Genomic DNA, 19803 nt, shown 5'->3' on the forward strand with positions numbered 1-19803 from the left:
CTAAAAATAGAGCGGGGAGTTAGAGAATAGGCAGCACACACCCCCTAACACACACACACACACACACACACACACACACACACACACACACACAATGGTGTTAAATCTCCAAAAAACAAAAAAAGTATGAGGAACCATCATAGGGTAGACCCTGTGTGTATGTGTGCGTGTGTGTGCGTGTGAGTGTGTGTGTGTGTGTGTGTGTGTGCGCACGCGCGTGTGTGTGTGTACGTGTGCACGCACGCACTGTTTTCTGACCCCCTCACTATGACTCTTTGTGGTGGGGTCTTTACATATTACTTCACTACAGCATTCCTAGCACATAATAGACACTATGTATTTGTGAATAAGTTAATAAAACACTCATTTGTTTTTACTATTCAAAGTCTTGAAGCTAGATTATCGTGTTGGAGTAGACCTCCATCTTCTTCCTCTCCTCCAATCACTTATCGCTAGATCAATAAGGAAACTCAGATGCATATCCTTCATGAACTCTTCCCATGTGACCCTTTAAATAATCCATGCTATGTAATGTGTGCCCAGGATGGGCCCAACACTTGCTCGATGCTGAAAATAAAATATGACAAAGTCTCCATCTTTGTCCCTGTGGATTTTATACTCTAGCAACAGATTAGCAATATATAGCCCCAAATTTTTATGATATGGTAAACGAATGTATGGTTGCATTCTTCTATATCTTGTCCATGTTCTTCTTACTTAGGTTTTACAGAAATGGATGATGAAAAAGTCACACTAAATTTCAGTTTGTTCCTACTTTCCAAAATGTGAAGGTATTCAGTGTGAGATGATCAAGGGAGACTGGAGAAGCAGGAGTTCACCCCAACTGAAAGTCAATAGAGTTTTCTTTTTTTTCTTTTTCCTTTTTACAGGCTGCATTTTGATTCATTTACACAAAAGGAGTACATCTTTTCATTTCTATGGCGTGCATGACGTAGATTTATACCATTCGTGTAATCATACATGTACATAGGGCAATGATGTCTGTCTCATTCCACCATCTTTCATACCTCCGCCCCCTGCCCCGTTTCCCTCTATGAAATCTAAATTTCCTTCATTCTTCTCTCACCCTACCCCTTATATATTTCCCCATTATATATTTTCATTCATTTATCAGAGAAAACATTTGGCCTTTGGTTTTTTGGGATTGGCTTATTTTACTTAGCATGATATTCTCCAATTCCATTCATTTATCTGCAAATACCATTATATTGTTCTTCTTTATGACTGAATAATATTCCATTGTGTATATACACCACAGTTTCTTTATCCATTCATCTGGTGAAGGGCATCTAGGTTAGTTTCACAATCTAGTAAAGTCTTCTAAGGGTGGAGGATGGAGTTGAAAAAGAAGTCAGGCCCTTACTGAACCTGTGTTTTTAGATTTAACTCAAGGCCTTCTGCACAATCAAATGGGATCTATTGCTACAGGTTACATATCTAAATCCATTACAGTCTTTCTAATAGCAGCTATCTACAAAAGTGCTCAGAGACAAATTAGTGGATTTTCTTCATCCCACATCTGCCTTTCATGGCTGTTTCTTGGCAGAAATTCCTGCTCGAAGGTCATAGGCAGCTTGACTCTGTAGTGCAGATCTTGCTAAATACATTGCAGCTTTGATTTCTTTTCTTTGGATTTTGTTCTATTAGCTTTCCTAGCATAGCAAAGTTGAAATGATCATACTGGTGGGTTCTATGATATAGCTGTTGTTATAGGAAATGAACACATGAATATATATAAGCATGCACACAGTTTATTGAAAGGCCTCCCTGCACTGTGTGTGGGAATTGCTGGAGTTGCCAAAGCTGTCTATATGGAAATCCCAAGATAAGCCCAAGTTTTATACTATGCTCACAGCCATGTGCTGCACCCTCCCAGTTGACCTAATAAAAGCTACGCTGACAAAAAGAAATACAGGAAAGTTAGAAGTACATAAACAGAGAAGAATGCCGGTGAGGTCAGAAAAACAGCATTTTAGTAATTAGTGCTAAATTACCTGAGGCACATTTGCATGCAGATGCTCCTGCTGATCTCCCAGCTCTGCACTAATTTAACACGGTTCATTCTCTGATCCTGACTCCCATTGTTCCTGAGATTTTGCAGCTTCTCTGTGCTCTTTCACCAATCTACATAAACCTTCAGAGGAAACTGCTTTCCTAGGCTGTACAGGTCACACCATTTTGGAACCTTCAGAGTGTGTACATTTCCATTTCTGGCCCTCCAGGAGCTGATGGGCCCTCCCTGTTCCCGAATGGCCTTGATTTCAAATTTGCACAAATAGAGCAGTTAATGTGAGATCATTGTAACTACACAGTTGGCTCGAGGGCAAAAAAATGAAATGCCATTTCATCCCTTAATATGTCTAATATCTTTGTATTTACCTCCTGCTTTTCTGATATTTTACTTCCTGATTCCTGAGGCACTCTGAGCTGCAGCACAAGAGACAGTTGATGCACATCTATTCATTTCTACCACATACTGAACCAATGGGCCGTCTCAGGCTCATTGTCTTCTGTGGACCTAATGTTATGTTGTGCTTGGACTGCTGAAATACTCTTTTCTGCTCACTCAGATAGGAAAATACACTCTTCTAGAACACTAACATTGCCCTTGGCAACACCATTTTAGAAGCCAACAAATGGTTTCTTTGTCTTAGATTTGGGAATGTTCAACAAAGCAGGCTGAGTGCAGTGTCTATCTGTATTCAGCAATTAATAAAAGTTTGGAAGTGGAATCATGCTTGAAATGGGCATAATGAGGGTGCCTTACCCAAAGAAAATAACCAATTATTTGCAGGCAAAACAGGACACTGCTTTGTGTCCTGGTTTGGAGATGGGTTTGGGGGAGATTTCTAGCTCATTTTGCGTGTATCATCAGAGCCAAGGGATCTGAGCATTGTGTAGATATAGGCCCAACAACTCTCAGCTGGGATCTAGAGGAAATGGGAAAAGGCAAAATGAAAGAAAGCAGTTTCACTCTGTAGGGTTTGTGATGTTGTAACTGAACACAGTGGATTTACCCCTAGGTCAATGCAAGGCCACAAAACATAATCAGGAGATACAAGAGTAAAACAAGGCTTCTTAATTGCAATAAGTAATAAACCGCACTGGAGATAATTCTCAAAACCATATCTTCTGGGACTAAGAAAGCAAGAAGCTTTTATTGGGGGAGCTTATGCAGATTCATAGAGGAAAGACTATCACCACATGTAGAGGTAGGCTTCCCTAAGCATGCTCAGTCTGAGGTCATGCTTCTTCAAACAACACATGTTCAAAAATTGGCCGTGTGAAGATGGAGAGGAGATTTTGCAGAAGACATGTTTTATGGTAGAGCCTTAATGGTGGTTTGAATGCAGAGGATAATAGTGAAGGATCATGTTGCCTTCTAGATCACTGGACTCAGCAGCCTGATAAATGGTAGAGCCATTGACTGAGATAGGTAAGACTGTGGGGAAGGATATTTATGGGTTCAGTTATAAAATTAAGTGACCATTTTTGACACATTGTTACCCGTCAGCCATCCAGATGAAGATCTCAAGTATGCAAGTTGGATATCCCTGTTGAAAGGTGGAAATAAAATTATGAGCACCATCAACAAGTGTGAATTAAAAAAAAAATACTATGGTCAAAATTAGTTAAAGATAAATGGTGATCCAATTAGGGGAGGGGTTTAAGAGTGAGCATGTTAGCCAGTGACATTTAGGAATGAATTGAAGGAGTGATCAGGAGAGACTGAGAAGAAAGAGACTAAGAAGGAAGTCATTTAGGTTGGTAGAAACCAGGCTGTCACAGAAGCCTGAGAAGATTGTCAACTGGGCTGACAGATACAGCATGAAGGTTATTGACCACCCTGCCAAAACATTTTTGGAGGTGGTAGGATCAGGAACTCAGTGGCAACGAGATGAGCAAGAATGGGTGTGATGAATGGAGTGAGTAATTATAGATCTTTCTTTCAAGAAGTTTGACTAGAACATGGAAATAAGAAATGGGACAATGTCCGGAATTGTAGAGTTAAGAAAGGGACTATGTATTTACTGAAAGACGTGAGGTGCTACATCATAAATAATAAACTGTTATATAGCAACTGATCACAGAAAGAACAACACCAATAATAATAAAGCATCATGCAGGAGCAGAGCCCATGAGGAGTAAAGAGGAAATGATTTCTGCTATGTAGAGAAATATGATAGGCCCACGGATATTTCATTCCTTTTGCAGGAGATAAAAAAGATGCAGGAGGCTTGGTAGATTTTGTGAAAAAATGATAAGGAACTTCCCCTTTCGGTTGGCCACCATTTATGGGTAGAAGGCATAATGTTTATCTGAGAGGGGGCACAGGGTGTTTATGGTGAGAGGTAGTCATCAAATTAGTTGACTAGACAGTTGGGAGAATAGTGGTTCTGTAGAAGTGTTCTGCGAAACAATCAGATCCTGATATGGTGCCGCAGGAATTGCTCCTTCCTTTAAAAATAACCTTAACCATTTTGAACAGTGCTTCCCTCCCTTCTCCTACTCCTTATCCTGCTACTCTACACCATTGCTCCAACTCCCAGAAGCACAGAAATAGAAAAAAGTAGGAGATGCTAAGTAAAAACAGAATTTAGGATACTTTGTACTATTGGAGATGCACAATGTACCTATCCTAAAATTATCGGCACAATACAATCATAATAAGTGCCACTATCCACCAACTTGTAATCTGGCCTTAAGTTCTGTTAACTAGATGTGCCATGCACGTTTCACAGTTTCCAAAGATATTTGAAAAATTAGCTCAGTCCATTTCTCCTCTTTGTCAACACCACTTTTCAATAACACAAGATAGTTGCAAAGGGTCTATAAAACTTATCTCTAATATGTCTGTGTCAAAAAAAAAAAGGCAATCAATTTGGTTTACATTGGCTTCGTCCACTTGCTTAACCATTCACTGCTTAACCATATACCACCATACTGCTAGTCATCAAGGTCATACAATAGGGTACTGTCTGCTTTCCAAAGGAACATAGTGGCAAGGATACAGGCAATGTCAATACCATGTGAGAAGGGTTGTAATGGCTGTGATAACAAAAGCACATGAAATCAGCAGTTGGAGAAAGCACAACATCACAAAACCCCAAGTAACAGAGAGAGAGAGAACTTCTCAAAGCAAATGGGAGAACTTGACAGATGACCTGGGTTTGAGTGAGGGGTGGAAGTGAGCCAGGTGGAGCAGTGGGAGAAGGCTCTTCCAGACACACAAGTTAATGACTCCTGTAAAACTTGGGAACATATGGGTGCATAGCAGGGTGTAGGATGCAATTATCTCCATATGCTTTGGATGTACCATGATGGAGCGACAGTCTTGAAGCTGGAGACTAAGCATGGGACAGAAAGCAATGGGCCTTCTGGAGCTCACTAGGGATATTGGAAATTATCATCCAGATGACTGGGAGCCGTTTATGAGAGTTGAGGATTCAACATATTAAAAGCATTAAGTGTATGAAGCAGAGCAGGACCATTCAGATTTGCATTTCAGCATGTTGTTTTAGGGATCAAGGAAGGCAATCCTTCAAGTTAAGAATTTTATCTATTTACAGATTATGAAATGAATACAGAACCTATCTACCCAACTTGTCATTAGAATTATATTTTGTTTTACGCTCTCTGAAATCATTTCACAAGGAAAGAAATGCACTAGGGAGTGCCATATTGAAGTCATAGCCCAGATTTGTCCATTTAGGATGGCACTTAATGTGTCATACGCAGATGAGCTAAGTAAGATGAAGCTAGCATCATTAGAAAATATTTACATATTTTAAAATGCAGCTACAATAAAAAATCTCTGAGGAAAATGACTGGGATTCTCCATTTTATATTTTCTAAGTGTGATCTAAGACATTCTGTGTAGCTAGAGGTGTCATTTTCCATATGACTATTACATGAAATAATTCTGTCACATTCTGTGATTACCTAAGAAAACATAAGCTGAAGGCACAGTGAGCAACTGGGTCTGTTGTAGTGTTTGCTGCTACCATTAATGTACCTTCTTCTATTTAACAAGAATCTGAATTGTTTCCTATTATTGTTCAAAACCCCTCACCAAACACACACATACTTGCATGCGTGCATACCCCTGCCATTTTGCAGTTCAGGTTAACCTTTAGCTCTGTCATCTGAAGGAAGATATCATTAACAGAATGAGCAAGAGGTTGTCAAGCTTTGCCAATTTCCTGCTTAACATAATTTACTGATCTCCTTCTTTTAGTCAGTTTTCCGTCACTGTGACAAAATACCTGAGAAAAACAACTTAAAGGACAAAAGATTTATTTTGGCTCACAGTGTCAGAGGTTTCAGTTCATAATTGATTAGGTCTGTGGTGAGGCAGTACATCAGACAGAGGACAGATGCTCATTGCATGACAGCCAGAAAGCAGAGGGAGAAGGAAAGTCAAGATATCGTCTCCATGTGCATGACTCCAAGAACCCACTCCCTTGAACTAAGTCCTGCTTCCTAGAGTTCCCACTGTAATCCATTAGCTCCAAATTCATAATGGACTAATTCAATGATTAGGTCAGAACCCTCACGATCTAACCATTTCCCCTAAATCTCCACCTCTGCACTGGGGACCAAATTTGGGGGACATTTCACATTCAAACTAAACACTCTCTTTCTCGGTGGTATCTCTGGTTTCAAATACAGCATTTTCTCTTGCAATCAGGTTGGTAGTAGAAATAAACATTTTGTGGAAATCAACTGTTGTACGACTGATGCAGCTTATTGAGGAAGAAAACATAAGTTACTTTGGAGAAAAATGGGATAATGATTTAAGTAAACAGCAACAAAAGGCTTTCCTACAATTTCTAAGAGAAAGTCTTTAACCCAATTTGTGAGGAAAATCGTTTGTATTGTCCACTTATTTTGGGTCTGTGCTAGTCCACTGGTGACATTTTTGTAGTTTTGACATTGAAATATGTACTCCTGCAACTAGTAAGAGACCAATATTCCAGTAGAGAGGTGGAGAAGGGGATGCTATTGAATTTGAGAATGAGGCATAAAAATTGTTACATGGGAACCTACTATGGCTTATCCTTTGTTAATCAATTTAGCTTCATAAGCCTTACTTCTATTACCTATATAATGAGTTGATATTTCCCTGCCTCTGTGAATTGTTTTTATGCGTGAAATTCTGGACACAAATATATGAGTTTCCAACTCTCTGGACATTAGCTAGCTACCCTAAAATTCAGTTCAATTTTAGTTCTAATTATTTAGAGTTAGTACAGACCCCACAACCAAGGGCCCAGTCCCTCAGGACTGCCTCACTTTAGATGCCACCCCCAAGTTCTGGGTGGCTACATGTACTTCTGATAAATCAGTATAAATTAGACCCTTCCCCATGTCCTCTAACTTGCTACAGTGAAGCACAGAACTCAAGGAAACAGTCTACTTGTTATCAACAGGTAATATCCAAGAATAGGACTCCCAATCAGGCCAACTGTGGAGACACACAGGTGAAGATATAGAGCTTATGTGACCTCTTCAGGTGTGCCACCTGCCCAGCCCCCAGTGCGTTCACCTACTTGGAACTTCCTGAATCACTGTGTGAGAGTTTTAATAGAGCTTCCCTTTCCAGTCCAGGTCCTCAGTCCTCCTCAGAGTTCAGGGCTGAGGCTGAAAGTTACCAACTTTCGAATCACTTGGTCTTTCAGAACCTTAGCCCTGATCCTGAAACTATTTAGAGACCCTGTCCTAAGTCATCTTATTAGTAGAGACTCAGACATGGTCAAAGGGAACTCTTATGAATAATGAAGACATCCTGACACTCAGAAAGTCCCAAGGGCTTCAGGAAGTCTGTGCCAGACACCTGGGATGAAGACCAAATATGTTTTTGTATTTTACCATATTACCATAAAAAATTATAGAGGATGATAATTAAGAATCTTGTTGGAGAGTGTTTTATAAACTCTAAAGTGATAGATGATACAAGTTTTTGGAACATTTTCAATGATGACAATGTTTATGCTGTACCAGAATGGCAACCCTGCTCCATTATCTAATGAGCAGGATTTGATGTTAATGATTTTAATTTTTCTGATCTGACATTTATTTCCTCTACTCTCCCCTCATCATTTGTGAGAAAATGCCCCCAAATATTGCTCATGAAATTTGAATAAATAGATATTTAAAGTAATTAATCGTAAGCCAGACAATTATTATCAACAAACCATCATAATTTATGTCCAGCCATAGACCATTCACCCTCACATCCCTGATACCAGGAACTGATGATCCAGGCATAGGTGGTGATTGGTATGTTTGGTCATGAAGATATGTATTTGTGTTCATGTCATAATACTTCAGACTTCAATGTGATGAAGAAAATATAGCCAGACATCCAGACATTTTGTAAAATGTTCAGCCTTTTGAAAACATTAAGGGTATTTTTTATACCGTTTTTTCTTATTTGTTTTATTTTCTTGGTATGTACAGAAGCTTCTACACAAGACCTACAACATCCTGGAAACCTGTAGAAGACCATTTTCTTTCTGCCTCATTACAAAGTTCTCAACATTTTTAGTTATTGTTTTTTATTTATTTATTTATTTTTTTGAGAATCTGCATTCTTGAATGGTTTTATTGAAAGCATAAATCTCTGCTGAGGAGTAAAACAGTGTGATAGTGTTTCATAAAGAAGAGCTCTTCTTACTTAAAGATACATCCATTTTAGTGGAGCATAGCACCATATGCCTGTTATCCCAGCGGCTCAGGAGGCTGAGACTCAGGAAGATCACAGTTCAAAGCCAGCCTCAGCAAAAAGCTAGGCACTAAGCAATTCAGTGAGACCCTGTCTCTAAATAAAAAATATGTATATATATAAAAAATGACTGAGGATGTGGCTCAGTGGTCCAGTGCCCCTGACTTCAATCCCTGGTATAAGCCCCCCCTCCCCCCGCAAAAAAGAAAATCCATTTTACACATAAATTAACAGGAATTTAAGTTTTTCTATGTGAGTTACTTTTTTTAAATTTAAACAAATGGGATACATGTTGTTTCTCTATTTGTATATGGAGTCAAGGCATACCATTTGTGTAATCATAAATTTACATAGGGCAATGTTGTTTGATTCATTCTGTTATTTTTTTCCCTTCCTCCTCACGCCTCCCACCTCTCTTTTCCCTCTCTACAGTCCTTTCTTCTTCCATTCTTACCACCCTCCTTATCCCTAACCCTAAACCTAACCCTAACCTTAACAACTAACACCTCATACCCCCCATTATATGTCCTCATCCACTTATCAGCGAGATCATTCGTCCGTTAGATTTTTGAGATTGGCTTATCTCACTTAGCATTATATTCTCCAATTTCATCCATTTGCCTGCAAATGCAATAGTTTTATCAATCTTTATGGCTGAGTAATATTCCATTGTATATATATGCCACAGTTTCTTTATCCGCTCATCAACTGAAGGACATCTAGGTTGGTTCCACAAACTGGCTATGGTGAATTGAGCAGCTATGAACATTGATGTGGCTATATCTCTGTAGTATGCAGATTTTAGGTCCTTTGGGTATAGACCAAGGAGTGGGATTGCTGGGTCAAATGGTGGTTCCATTCCAAGCTTTCTGAGGAATCTCCATACTGCTTTCCAGAGTGGATTCACTAATTTGCAACCCCATCAGCAATGTATGAGTGTACCTTTTTCCCCACATCCTCTCCAACACCTAATGTTGCTTGTGTTCTTGATAATCGCCATTCTAATTGGGGTGAGTTGGAATCTTGGGGTAGTTTTGATTTTCATTTATCTTATTACTAGAGATGTTGAATATTTTTTCATATATCTGTTGATTGCTTGTACATCTTCTTCTGTGAAGTGTTTGTTCATTTCCTTAGCCCATTTGTTGATTGGATTATTTGTATTCTAGGTGTAGAGTTTCTTCAGTTCTTTCTACATTCTGGAAATTATTGCTCTATCTGAAGTATGAGTGGCAAAGATATTCTCCCACTCTGTAGGCTCTCTCTTCACATTACTGATAGTTTCCTTTGCTGAGAGAAAGCTTTTTAGTTTCAATCTATCCCAGTTGTTGAATCTTGCTTTTATTTCTTGTGCTATGGGAGTCCTGTTAAGGAAGTCTGATCCTAAGCTGACATGTTGAAGGTTTGGACCTACTTTTTCTTCTATAAGATGCAGGGTCTCTGGTCTGATTCTGAGGTCCTTGATCCATTTTGAGTTGAGTTTTGTGCAGGGTGAGAGATAGGGGTTTAATTTCATTCTGTTGCATATGGTTTTCCAGTTTTCCCAGCACCATTTGTTGAAGAGGCTATCTTTTCTCCATTGCATATGTTTGGCACCTTTGTCTAGTATGAGAAAATTGTATTTATTTGGGTTTGTGTCCATGTCCTCTATTCTGTACCATTGATCTACCTGTCTATTTTTGTACCAATACCATGCTGTTTTTGTTATTTTGCTTTGTAATACAGTTGAAGATCTGGTATTGCGATACCCCCTGCTTAGCTCTTTCTACTGTGGATTGCTATAGCTATTCTGCATTTCTTATTCTTCCAGATGAATTTCATAATTGCTTGCTCTATTTCTGTAAGGTATGTCATTGGGATTTTAATTGGAATTGCATTGAATCTGTATAGCACTTTTGGTAGTATGGCCATTTTGACAGTATTAATTCTTCCTATCCAAGGACATGGGAGATCTTTCCATCTTCTAAGGTTTTCTTTAATTTCTTTCTTTAGTGTTCTGTAGTTCTCATTATAGAGATCTTTCACCTCTTTTGTGAGATTGATTTCCAAGTATTTTATTTTTTTTTTGATGCTATTGTGAATGGGGTAGTTTTCCTAATTTCTCCATCTGAAGATTCATCACTTATGTATGAAAATTCATTGGATTTATGAGCATTGATCTTGTAACCTGCTACTTTACTGAATTCACTTACGAGTTCTAAGAGTTTTCTGGTGGAATTTCCAGGTTCCTCTAAATATATAATCATGTCAGCAGCGAACAGGGATAGTTTGAGTTCTTATTATCCAATTCGTATCCCTTTAATTTCTTTGGTTTGTCTAATTGCTCTGGCTAGATTCTCAAGGACAATATTGATTAGAACTGGTGAAAGAGAGTATCCCTGCCTTGTTCCAGTTTTTAGAGGGAATGCTTTCAGTTTTTCACCATTTAGAATGATATTGGCCATGGGCTTAGTGTAGATGGCCTTTACAATGTTAAGGAATGTTCCCACTACCCAATTTTTTCTAGTGTTTTGAGCATGAAGACACACTGCATTTCATCAAATGCTTTTTCTGCATCTATTGAAATAATCATGTGATTCTTAACTTTAAGTCTGTTGATATGGTGAATGACATTTTTTGATTTCCAGATGTTGAACCAAGCTTACATCCCTGGGATAAAACCCACTTCATCGTGGTGCACTACCTTTTTAATTTTTTTTTTAATGCGATTTGCTAAAATTTTGTTGAGAATTTTTGCATCAATGTTCATTAAGGATATTGGTCTGAAATTTTCTTTCCTCGATGTGTTTCTGTCTGGTGTAGGTATCAGAGTGATACTGGCTTCATAGAATGAGTTTGGGAGGGTTCCTTCCTCTTCTATTTCATGGAATACTTTGAGAAGTATTGGAATGAGCTCTTCTTTAAAGGTTTTGTAGAACTCGGCTGAGAACCCATCTGGTCCTGGACTTTTCTTTGTTGGTAGACTTTTGATGACCTCTTCTATTGCATTGCTTGAAATTGATTTATTTATGTTGTGTATGTCCTCCTCGTTCAGTTTAGGTAATTCATATGTCTTTAGAAACTTGTTGATGTCTTGGAGGTTTTCTGTTTTGTTGGAGTATAGATTTTCAAAATAGCTTCTAATTATGGTTTGTATTTCACTCATGTCTGTTGTGATATTTCCTTGTTCATTCCGAATTTTAGTAATTTGAGTTTTCTTCTTTTTCTCTTTGTTAGTGTGGCTAAGGGTTTTTCAATTTTCTTTATTTTTTGAAAGAACCAACTATTTATTTTGTTAATTTTTCCGATTGTTTCTTTTGTTAAAATTTCATTGATTTCATCTCTGTTTTTAAGTATTTCCTGTCTTCTACTACTTTTGGTGTTGGTCTGCTCTTCTTTTTCTAGGGCTTTGAGCTGTAGTGTTAAGTCGTTTATTTGTTGATTTCTACTTCTTTTGATGAATGCGAATGATGGAATAAATCTTCCTCTAAGTACTGCTTTCATAGTGTCCCAGAGATTTTGATATAATGTGTCTTTGTTCTCCTTTACTTCTAAGAATTTTTTTATTTCCCTCCTGATGTCTTCTGTTATCCATTCATCATATAATAGTGTATTATTTAATCTCCAGGTATTGGAGAAGTTTCTGTTTTTTATTCTGTCATTTATTTCTAATTTCAATCCATTATGATCTGATAGAGTACAAGGTAGTATCTCTATCTTCTTGTATTTGCTAACAGTAGTTTTGTGGCATAAAACATGGTCTATTTTAGAGAAGGATCCATGTGCTGCTGAGAAGAAAGTGTATTCGTTCTTTGTTGGATGGCATATTCTATATATGTCGGTTAAGTCTAAATTGTGGATTGTTTTATTGACATCTATGGTTTCTTTTTTCAAATTTTGTTTGGAAGATCTATCCAGTGGTGAGAGAGGTGAGTTAAAATGGCCTTGTATTATTGTGTTGTGGTCTATTTGATTTCTGGAATTGAGAAGGATTTGTTTGACGTACATGGATCAACCAGTGTTCGGGCATAGATATTTATGATTGTTATATCTTGCTGATTTATGTTTCCCTTAAGCAGTATGTAATGTCCTTCTTTATCCCTTTGACTAGTTTTGGCTTGAAGTCCACATTATCTGAAATGAGGATGGATACTCCAGCTTTTTTGCTCTGTCCGTGTGCATGGTATGTTTTTTCCCATCCTTTCACCTTTAGTCTACGGGTATCTCTTTCTATGAGATGAGTCTCTTGCAGGCAGCATATTGTTGGATTTTTCTTTTTAATCCAATCTGCCATCTATGTCTTTTGATTGATAAGTTGGGGCCATTAACATTCAGGGTTATAACTGTGATATGATTTGTATTCCCAGTCATTTGACTCATTTTTGTTTTTTGACATGATTTGGTTTCTCCTTTATTTGGCTATTCCTTTAGGCTATTTCCCCCCTTGCTGATTTGCATCATTCTTTTTTATCTCTTCCTCATGGAATATTTTGCTGAGAATGTTCTGTAATGCCAGCTTTCTTTTTGTAAATTCCTTTAGCTTTTGTTTATCATAGAAGAATCTTATTTCGTCATCAAATCTGAAAGTAAGTTTTTCTTGGGTATAAGATTCTTGGTTGGCGTTTGTTTTCTTTCAGGTCTTGGTAAATGTTGTTACAGGCCCTCTAGCTTTTAGGGTGTGGATTGAAAAATCTGCTGATATTCTTATTGGTTTTCCACTGAATGTAATTTGATTCTTTTCTCTTGCGGCCTTTAAAATTCTTTCTTTATTTTGTTTGATAGGTATTTTCATAATAATGTGCCTTGGTGTGGGTCTGTTGTAATTTTGTATATTTGGAGTCCTATAAGCCTCTTGTACTTGATTTTCCATTTCATTCTTCAGATTTGGGAAACTTTCTGATATTATTTCATTGAATAGATTGTTCATTCCTTTGGTTTGTTTCTCCAAGCCTTCCTCAATCCCAATAATTCTTAAATTTGGCCTTTTCATGATATCCCATAATTCTTGTAGATTCTGTTCATGATTTCTTACCATCTTCTCTGTTTGGTCAACTTTGTTTTCAAGGTTAAATATTTTGTCTTCAATGTCTGAGATTCTGTCTTCCAGGTGTTCTATCCTATTGATTATGCTTTCTATGGAGTTTTTAACTTGGTTTATTGTTTCCTTCATTTCAAGATTTTCTGTTTGTTTTTTTTTTTCAGTATCTCTAACTATTGAAATGATCTCTTGCTTCCCATATTTGCTCTTTTAACTTTTGATTGTTGCAATCATTTAATGCCTGCATTTGCTCTTTCATCTCCTCCTTCAATGCCTGCATTTGCTCTTTCATCTCCTCGTTTGCTTCCCTGATTGTTTTAATTATGTATATTCTGAAGTCCCTTTCTGACATTTCTTCTGTTGTGCTGTCATTGGGTTTTATTGATATAGTATCTAGGTTTGTTTGGGACATTTTCTTCCCGTGTTTTCTCATATTGGTTAGATGTCAGTGGGACTCTGAGATATTGCAGATTTCCTCTATTGGCTTACAGTGTCCGTGTAGATTGCCATCAGTAGCCTGAAGTCTCGGAGTAACTTGATAATGCAGTGCTTCTGAAGAAAGCTGCCCTTAGCCTGCTACTGGTTCCAGGGCTTGGAGCTGGCTCTGTGTGGAAAGGCTCTCACTGGGGGGCCCACTTCAAGAAGCTGACCGTGTGGGAGTAGCCCACTGCTGGAGTGAGAGGGCTGCCTGGGGAAGACTCTAGCTGTCCTGGCCTACTCTGATAAGCCGCCTCTATCCAGACCTGCCACCCAGGCTGATCTTCACCTGGTGGGGGAGACTCATCCTGTGGCTCTATTTTCGTCCGAGTCTCTCATGCCTCCCCTTCTTGAATCCTGGGTTCTGAAGCGACTGGAGATGCAGTCTCCCTCTTGTCCGCCATCTTGGATCACCCCATGGAAGGAACCTGCGGCCGGAGGGCCAGGGCCGCCTGGAGAAGTCTCTGGCTGCCCTGCCCTCGTCCCAGAGGCTGCTTGCGGGTCGGAGCTCTCCGCTGGCTTGGGGAATTGTGGCTGGCTCTCTGTAGAAAGGCTCTCACTGGGCCGTCTGTTCCGAGAAGCTAGCCTTGAAAGGTGCTTCCTGCTGGAGGGAACCGGGCTGCTTGGGGAAGTCCCTGGCTGTCCTGTCCTGGTCCCTGAAGCTACCTGCTGGCCAGAGCTCACTGCGCTGGCTCCAGGTCTTGGAGCTGGTTCTGTGCAGAAAGGCTCTCTCTGGGGGGCCTGCTCCGAGAAGCTGGAGAAGATGGCCGTGTTGGAGGATCCCATTGTTGGAGTGGGCAGGGCTGCCTGGGGAAGACTCTAGCTGCCCTGGCCTACTCTGATAAGCCACCCCTATCTGGGACTGCCACCCAGGCCAAGCTTCACCCAGTGGGGGAGACTCACCCCATGGCTCTATTTTAGTCCGAGTCTGTCAATGCCTCCTCTCCTTGAATCCTGGGTTCTGGAGTGACTGGAGATGCAGTCACCCTCTAGTCCGCCATCTTGGATCACTGGGAGTTACTTTTTATTCCTTCATTTTCTAAAAGCCCTATCAAGACCTTGATATAAAAGTTTGATTATAAATGTCTTGAGCATGCACAGTCCCTAATGGCCTACAATCTCCCATTGAATGAATTTTTTGTGGGCTTTTACTTTTCCTATTACTTAAGGTTTCCAGATGACGTGGGATTCACATGGCAGCCGAGAGGCCACCTTCTTCCTCCTGACAATCTGAAATACTCAGAGCAATTGCTGACTCATGCTCTTTCCCATTAGCCTTGTTTATCTTCCTTTCCTCTTCCTTCCTTTACCAGAGAAAGTTGTATTTCTTGAAAAATGTATGTTTCTATTAAGTTTCCATGGAAAAGTAATAGTACTTGCTGGAGTTCTCTGTGTGGCCCTTTCTAGTTCTGGACTTCTCTGCATGAGGAAGCTCTCAATTCTAATTTCTCTGGCTCAATAGACCGCTCACTGGAATGCCTCCCATGCTCTGCTGTGGCAAAGTCATGAACTCGTGGTAAGAGGAAGATGAGACAATAGAACATACAAATTCTGACTCTGTTACTTCTACTAACTAGCCATGGGACAATGAATATGTTATTTATTCTGTTTGAACTTCAGCCAATTATGCATAAATGAAAGGTGGATTCAAAATTGCCCTTCGGATTCTTCCCGTATAGGACTAAATATCTAGAAAAAATTTTATGTTCCAGAAGAGTGTGCACTAAGGGGCCCTCTGAGATTATTGACCTCTGTGTTTACTTGTCACACCTGGATTGTCTGAGTCATAAAGTCCACAGATAAGGGTCTGGGCATTAACCTGGGCTACTCAGCTTCAAGCCTCTCTGATTTCCATAGGTTGACAACTGTTGAGATCAGGAGGAACTGTTCTGAAATTCACAGCATTGTCAAATTCACCTGGATTTAATTTTTAAAATAAAGATTTCAGCCAATTATGATTAAGTCTCCAAGGAAGATCTAAATAGACCCAAGGCAGTACATTTTCTTCAAATGTATAATAAATGAAAACCTCTCCTTCACTGAAGATGAGAGGAAGGAGGAGAGGAGCTAGAGAAGTAAGGACAATGAAATCTACCAAACTATGCTCTGTGCATGAACAAATATGCCACAATGAATTCTGCTTACATACATAGTGATCATGCACTGATTGAATTGGTAACAATAATAGAAGGGAGATCAGTAGAGAGAGTAGATACGGGGAGGAGGAGAGGAGCAAAAGGAAAGGTGCTGGGAAGGAGTTTGAACAATTTTATGTTCATATACAGATACGGCAGGATGAATCCTATAATTGTTCATAATTTTAGTGCACCAATAAAAATAGATTTAGAAAATGAGTAAACTTTAAAAAGAACTGGATTTTAAATTTTAAATTAGAAGAAGGCAGCAATTTTAAATGATGTAATCTTTAAATAAAGAGATTACATTGGATAACAAAGGGATGTCATTTAAAATGGTAACATCAAATTATGCACTGGGGAAAAATACTTTTTCAAGGAATTTCCTGTAATTCAAAAACGTTAGGTGTTATTATCAAAGATTATGTTTTAAAAATTCTTCTAACTTGGGATTTAAAATCCCTCCCTGATTTTTCACTCCTCATATTCAGTTCTCATCTTCAAACATGTATGGATAGAACCTAGTTTTCCCCCAGCTGAATATTTTAAAACCACGAACGCTACTGAGGCCATGTTTCTTGGAATGAGATGGACGTTATTACCCTCTGTACGTGTATGATTTCATAAATGGTGTGACTGCATTGTGTACAACCAAAGAAATGAAAGTTGTGCTCCATTTGTGTACAATGAGTCGAAATGCATTCTCCTGTCATGTATAACTAATTAGAACAAATAAAAAATAAAAATCATTTTAAATAAAGCATTGTAAAATAGTCTAGGAACCTGTGCATATTAAGCATTCATATATCTGGGTGACAAAAGGGGCTTGCTGTGGAGCCCAGATGAAAATTTTAGATCTAAAAACATAAGTGTTTCTTTCCTATCAACATTAGAGGCATTTTTAACTTAAGAAAGAAAAATTTCAAATAGATTTTATTAAGTGTCAATCCACATGTGTTGTTTTCAAGTATGGGCAAGACCCCCAGGGAACATTTCTTACTACCTGGAGATGTTGGGCTGTTACAATTGGGATTTGGACAGTAGGTGGTGCTACTGGCATCTAGTGGGTAGAAGTAAAGCATCCTGCAATTCACAGGGAATTATCTGCCAATATGTCCATTGGCTATATTGTCTACAGTGACACTATTGGGAAATCTTGATTTATACACATTGCTCATGACAGTTGGTGGGCTTCCAGATACCTGGAAAGTAACTGGAAGTTTGTAAGAACACACTGGTATTATGATGTTAAGGTCTAATATGTTGTAATGAGGATTTTTTACCCTTTATGTTTCTTTTAACCTTTTCCTGATAAAGCTTTATAATAATTCTTTCATGCTTCTCCCCACTAACATTCAACAGCCAAAGCTAATACAATAAATGGGCAAAACACTTAGGCAAGAACTTAGAAATGGGTGAGGCATCCTAATGACCAATAAGCATATGGAAAGTGCTTAATAAAATACTACTGCATACCCATTAGTTGAGTTGAAATTACAAAGACTGCAATGTCAAGTGTTGATGAGAACATGGAACAATTCCACTCTCCTATATTGCTGCTTTGCTGTGTAAATTAGTAAAATCACTTGGAAAGCTGTTGACAATATCAAGTAAATGAACCCATGCATTCCTTATGACCCATCGATGCCACTCCCGGATTTGTAGCTGATAGTAATGCTTGTATACATTTCATTAGTCCAATACTGGAAATGTCCAAAATGTGCATTAACAGTAAAAAGATTATGTAAAATATGGTATTTATAAATGAAGTACTATATAACAAAACAAATGTCTATGTCTCCATTGTTAGAAATTTAAAATGCTGGCAAAATTAATTAAATGCAAACCAAGTTGAGATTGAGATTATCTTTGGAGCAAAGTAGTTATATGGGAGGCAGGCATATTCAGATACTGGTTTGTTTCTCCATCTTTGATCATACATTTGTGAATATTCATTGAGTTACTGGTACACTTATGATTTGTGTATGTGTTTGAACATATATAACCATCATAGATAAATAAAAATATTAATATGAAATGGCATCTTTTTCTTTATTTTTGATAAGTATTTTCTCTTTGTAAGTTACAATTGAATGCATTGCTGGGTCAAATGGTGGTTCTATTCCAAGCATAATGGGGGTTGGGAGGGGTTAGTGTTAGGGTTAGGGTTAGGTTTAGGGTGAGGGTTAGGGATGGTCGCAAGAATGGAGGAAGGAAGGACTGTATAGAGGGAAAGGAAGGGTGGGAGGGGTGGGAGGCGTGGGGGGAAGGGAAAAAATAACAGAATGAATCAAACAACATTACCCTATGTAAATTTATGATTACACAAATGATATGCCTTGACTCCATGTACAAACAGAGAAACAACATGTATCCCATTTGTTTACAATAAAAAAATTTTTTTTTAAATTGAATGCATTGGTTTACTTTAGTATTTGCATAGATGCTATTGCAGAGATTTTAGCTGTAAAACAGCTTAGAAGAAAAATTACTTAGTTTTTGAAATAACTAAGACAATAAGATATTCCATTTGGTTGATTTTAGTAAAATGATCTACCACATAAGAGCACAAAAAGCAAATAAAAACTAAAGAGAAAATTGATATGAAAATGGATAGAATTGTTCAAAGAAGAAGAAAATAAGGTAAACCATGGAAGTAGTCCCTGTTCTCTTCACTTTATAGTTTATGGAACTACACTAAATTACTATTCCATTTTCTAAATACAGACAATTTGACTTGAAATATCTGTACATTTGAAAAGTTGATTCCTGCTTTGGTACTGTGGTGCTCGCCTGTACCCCAGCGGCTGATGAGGCTGAGGCAGCATGATCACAAGTTGAAAGCAAGTCTCAGCAACATGGTGAGACTCTGCCTCAAAATTAAAAATAAAAGGAACTGGAGATGTGGCTTACTGATTAAGCACCATTGAGTTTAATCCCTGGTACCAAAAACAATAAGGGAAAAGGAAAAGAAAGCAAATGTGAATTACATTTCCTAAAACTCTGGTAATGGCATCTTCATGTTTTCCTTTCTATCCCTAAATGGAATAAAAACACCTTCTTGGGAAGCTTATCTTATTTCTGGTGTCACTGTCTAGGGGTGCTGGGTTTGTTGTCTTTGCTCAACAAAGAATTGAAGAATAGGACACAGAGATAGTAAGCAAGGAGTAGGTTTATTATAAAAGCAGCAGAGTTATAGAGATAGACTTCTCCAAAAAGAGAGGGAGCTTCAGAGCTGGAATCGAGTGGGGGAGTTTTGGACTGTTCTTCTTATGGTCTCAGGAATTTCCTCCTTTCTTTATCTCCTCCCCACCCACAGGCTCCTCACTATTATTGATTGGTGCCCCCTCTGTCCATGCATCGATTTTTGTTTCTCTATTGGATCCCCCACTTAGGAGCACAAATACAGACGTGTCTCTCTGATT

The 19803-nt window shown here is 38.5% G+C and overlaps 1 long non-coding RNA gene across 1 annotated transcript in view; it reads right to left on the minus strand.

Moving 5' to 3' along the window:
• Positions 1-3362: 3362 nt before the first annotated feature.
• LOC306643627 overlaps positions 3363-19803 on the minus strand; it is a 152312-nt gene continuing 135871 nt past the window's right edge. Inside the window, exons 2-3 of the long non-coding RNA XR_013759015.1 lie at positions 3529-3575; positions 3363-3425 (exon numbers count right to left, since the gene is read on the minus strand). This is a non-coding gene — a long non-coding RNA (uncharacterized lncRNA). The remainder of the gene's footprint in view (positions 3426-3528; positions 3576-19803) is intronic.

This window comes from Sciurus vulgaris, assembly GCF_902686455.1.
Source record: "Sciurus vulgaris genome assembly, chromosome: 14".
Lineage (NCBI taxonomy): Eukaryota > Metazoa > Chordata > Mammalia > Rodentia > Sciuridae > Sciurus > Sciurus vulgaris.